We start from the raw sequence: 5,224 nt of genomic DNA on the forward strand, positions 1-5,224 counted from the left end.
GACAAAACTGATCAAAAGCAACTTTGTCATTCTTATTGAAATATTATCTATTTCAGAAAATTTTACCTCTTATAAAAATCAATAAAATAGAATTAAAATTTTCTATTACAACAATGTTATCTAAATAGATAACAAATAGCTTGTGAAAAAAATTTTTCTGTATATGGATCAGTTTTTTCAACATTTGCATTAATTTTCACTGTATCTTACACCATTTGTGTATCATAAAGTTTTATGAACTTTTTATGTAAATTTTTATGTACTTTGTATCTTATACACTTGTATTTGGTCTATGTTTTTTGTCTTCCTGCATTAAAGTTCCTGATATTTCTTTCAGTGAAATTATATTAGAGGAATATTGATGCTTTTCTCTTTTTGTCTATTAATATGCACATGCTCATATCAAAGCTACTCAGGAGTCTGCAGTAGTATTGCAAGTTTGTAGAAACCTTGGTTAACTTAGTGAGACTCTGTGAATACAACAGGTAGAAGATGGATCTCGTTGGTGCACCACCTTAGAGGTTCACTTCCCTATACAAAACTACTACAACAACAAACTGAACAACAGAAATACAATAAATACCATGAAAGACTACTTCATGAACAAGAGAATGCCAGCATTATTTTAAAAATAGAAGTGTTGGTCACCATGTGAACCAATTAGAAGCCACACACTTCTGTTCAGAATATAAAAAATAGTATAGTAGGTATAGAAAAGAATTTGATGATTACTAAAATTTTAAACAGAATTACCACATGACCTACCAATTTTATTTCTAGCTATATTTTCAAATGAACTGAAAACAGATATTCAAACACTTGAACATGAATATCAATGACATCACCATTTCCATTAGAAGATATATGAAAATCCAAATTTTCATTAAGAATGAAAACAAATGTGTCTATGTATTTATATGCATCCTTGTCTGAATAAGCACGTGTACATATATATGTCCATATTCATATATCTCTTTATAGCATCCATATATGTTTGAATATTATTCAATAAAAATGAAATTCTGTTACAAGTGACCATGTTGACAAATCTCAAAAATATTAAGAAAAGTAGACAAAATCAGACATGAAATTTCACCTGTGCTATAACTACATTTATATTAAATATTCAAAATTTGTAAATCATAGAGTTAGAAAGGAGAGAGTTTGTTGCCAGGGGCTTGAAAGGCATTTAAGTGAGTGTTGATTAACTGATTATATAATTTTTTTTCAGTAATTGAAATGTTTAAATCAAAATAATTGTGGTAATTATAACCACAAAAGTATAAATGTCACTACTTATTTTTGTTGGGCTCTTTTATGAAAATTCAACCTCAATAACACCAATAAGAAAAAAAAATCTTTTTTTTTTTAAAGAGAGAGTGAGAGAGGAGACAGAGAGAGAGAATTTTTAATATTTATTTTTTAGTTCTCGGCGGACACAACATCTTTGTTGGTATGTGGTGCTGAGGATCGAACCCGGGCCGCACGCATGCCAGGCGAGCGCGCTACCGCTTGAGCCACATCCCCAGCCCGAAAAAAAAAATCTTTAAAACACTGAAGTCTATACAATCATAGCTAGAGGTGACAGAAATGAACTATGGAACTGGACATAACTTTCTTATCCTTGTATTGGAACACATGACCACAGTAACTACATTATGTAGAACCACAAAAATAGAATCCTAGATACAATGAGTTATATTCTATGTATGTATAATATGCCAAAATATATTCTATCATCATGCATATCTAAAAAGAACAAATAAAAAAAACTATGGATTTATATTCACCCACATTTACTCTGCATCACCAAACTAAAGCATGGATGGTAACACTGGATACTAAAAATCAAGAGCCTTCTCTGTGTCAGGCAGTATTCTTGATTCATTATTCACTTTGTCCTTATCTTTCAAGTATCATGAGTCCTGATTGGAAGACTTCTGATCTTACAGATAAGTAAACTAAGTTTGAGGGATGACTGATTGTTCCAAGATCACTATCTATGCAGACTAAGGCTCTGACAATTAATTTGTGTGATTTCCAATTTACTGTATCATGTATCACAATACAAAGTCAGGTTTTTATGTTTGTTTTGTTTTGTTTTTTGTTTTTGTTTTATTTTGTCCCCCCCCCCTTGGAGGAGGAAACAAGAGGTAGAAATACAACGGGGTACCAAGAACCATCTGCATAAACTATCAAAGTTAAAAACTTGATTGTGGTCATTGTTACACTGGTAAATAGGTATCTGCAAACATGACAATGTATGAATTATATGTGTATAGTTTATTGTATTTCAGTATTACCCTAATACAATTGTTTTAAATTTGAATGAAAGAAATAAATATATTCCTCAGAGAAAGAAACTATATATTTGGAAAGCATAGGAAAAGATATTGAATATTATATGTCATTAAGAAATTACAGATCAGCCACCACCATGAAGGTCAAGCTATGCATTTTTAGTACGTACAAGATATACCCCATATACAGGAGTCACTATGCAAGGACTGACTGAAAGGTTTTCCAATTTCTTAATGCAAAATATGAGTTGCCATTCCTATCCAAGAGGAATCCTCAGCAGATAAAATGTACTGTCCTCTACAGAAGAAAGCACAAAAAAAAGCCAGTCAGAAGAAATTCAAAAGAAGAGAACCCAACTTGAAGCCAAATTTCAGAGGGCCATCACTGGTGCATCCCTTGCGGATATCATGGCCAAGAGGAATCAGAAACCAGAAGTTTAAAAGGCTCAATGAAAGCAAGCTCTTAGGCTGCCAAGGAAGCAAAACAAACAAACAAACAAAAAGGCTAAACAGGCATTTAAAAAGATGGCAATGGCTGCTGCTAAGACTCCCACAAAGGCAACACCTCAGAAAAAGACTGTGAAACCTGAGAAGTTTTCTGCTCCCCGAGTTGGTGGAAAATGCTAAATTGGCAGATTATATTTTAAAATAAAGATGTAACCCTTTTAATTGGAGAAATGTTAAAATAAGGCAATAAAGATGTATGATTGAATGCTAGCTTTGCTTTGATGTGTTTAGGACACACTACACAGACTGAAAGTAGTGGAATCTTGCATAGATTTAATCCAAGTTGACTATTCAAATGCTCTTTTCCTGTCATTTCTCTATCCATGATGGGCACATTTGTTTTTTTTATTGGGTTTGACTTATACATTGGGACCCCCCCTTCTCCCACCATTAGCTATTATCTGATTTGATGGTGCCAAAAATTAATAGCTATATTAATCTCTTGCTCCCAGAAAATAGCATCCCCCTTTCTATTTTGGCTATATATTCTGTCTCTGAAACCAGGGAGACTGAATAAGAGTATATTTTACCTATTCCCAGTCCTAGTTTGTTGAGCTAGGACTTTTGAAAAAGTTGTGCCAAATAAAATAAAATTGCTCAGTAGCCTTATGATCAATAAATGTGTAATGAGATAAGAAATCATTATAATTTGTGAACAGGCTTGTACTCTATAGATGTCTTTATTATCTGCCCACCTGTGCTGAGTTGCAAGGATACAACAATGCATAAGCCATGTCTTAAACAAGCTTTCTCAAGGTAAAATTATGGTGCATGTCAACATTTTCTTCATCCCCAATTATCCAAGTTAATGGATTACTAATTTTCTTTCTTGTGCATGTAAAATTCAGGCATTATTCTAATTGTTGGGTATAATAAATGGGTTTGGGGAGAAAAAAAAGAAATTACAAATTAAACAGACTTATAAAAATTTATAAAATTTTATACCTGACAATATCAAAAGCTGTCAAAGATAGGGAACAAGAGAAACTCTCATACATTGCTGTTGAGATAGCAAAATTGGACAGCAACTCTGGAAGACAGTTTGGTAGCTTCTTAAAAATCACAATATACACTTAATATGGCCCGCTAATTGTATTTCTCAGTGTTAATTCGATGGAATTGAAAGCTATGTCCACATACAAGTGTCCACAAAACCAAGATACAAAGGTCCACAACTTCTTCACTCATGATTTCCAAGAAAAGAAAGCAGCTAAGAGAGACTTCAGTAGCCATTTACCTCTTATTAATGTAAACACTTTGATACATCCAAACACTGGAGGGTCACTCAAAAAATTTAATAAAATGAAATTTACTATCAAACATGAATACACATGGAGGCATCATTAATACATATTGCCAGAAAGAATATATTGTCTAAAATGCCATATTCGTGTCATTCCAAATTTATGACATTCTGGAAAAGTCAAACATTAAAAATGGAAAACATTGCCAAGAAATCAGCCAGAGTAGATGTTAAAGAGGTGAAGAACAGGAACTTCTGGCATGGTGAATCTACTCTGTAAGATACCATCATGATGAAAATTGACATTATTCTTTCTCAATGCTTTAAAAACTGTAAACTTAATATTTTAATATATAACTAAACTATTGCCATTAATAATTATTTAGTACCATCACTATTGGCAAAATATTTTGATTTTGTACTTACATCAAATGTTTCTCAGTAATATACAAAAAAATTAGTAGAAACTCTGAATAGGGAAGGCATATGGGAACATGTTCCTATATGATTCATTTTTCTGTAAATCTACAACTCTCCTTAAAATAAAGTCTGTTCATTAAAACAATCAAAGAAAGCTTGGTGATATTCCTAGCCTCAAAAATATCTGGCCCTAGAACTGTCCCTCAACAATAATATTTGTACTGATAATAATTTCCAACAACCCTGTCTTTCTTTCTTTCTTTCTTTCTTCTTTTTTTTTTTTTTGGATATTTTTCTGCGAAGTGTTGCTGATCTTTTCCAACAAGAGAGTCAAGAAAATCTATTTTTTTCTGTTTTAATTATCTTCTTAGAGAACAGTGAACATAAGCCCTTAGTGAATAAACTAGAACCTTACATTAAAAAGATGCTTATACATCAATAAAAATAATTATTTATCACTCTGCTCCACAGATAGAACATCTTTTTCTTAGTATTTTATGATTTACTAAGCTTATTTTACTAAACTCATATTCATGAGAAAATTATCTGATATATTTTTTAAGTCCACCTCATTTCCAATATGCTACCTATAAAATGAGATTACTTTATTTTTCTTACCCAATATACTTCTGGTTGAAATAAATGAAGATAGTCCAAGTAAAGGGGTTTGCTGATACACATTAAGGGGCAGAAAAATTGTGGGTGATATTACTGAGAAACACAGTCCTATTGATGGGATAAATAATAGGCATTT

The 5,224-nt window shown here is 32.0% G+C and overlaps 1 pseudogene across 1 annotated transcript; it reads left to right on the forward strand.

Annotated features, from left to right (window-relative positions):
- Window positions 1-2,437: 2,437 nt before the first annotated feature.
- LOC308632380 (large ribosomal subunit protein eL24-like) lies at window positions 2,438-2,927 on the forward strand (annotated as a pseudogene). The gene has a single exon. The product of its transcript is annotated as a large ribosomal subunit protein eL24-like (transcript).
- Window positions 2,928-5,224: the final 2,297 nt, after the last annotated feature.

The sequence above is a fragment of the Spermophilus citellus genome, assembly GCF_964194105.1.
Source record: "Spermophilus citellus genome assembly, chromosome: 13".
Classification (NCBI taxonomy): Eukaryota; Metazoa; Chordata; class Mammalia; order Rodentia; family Sciuridae; genus Spermophilus; species Spermophilus citellus.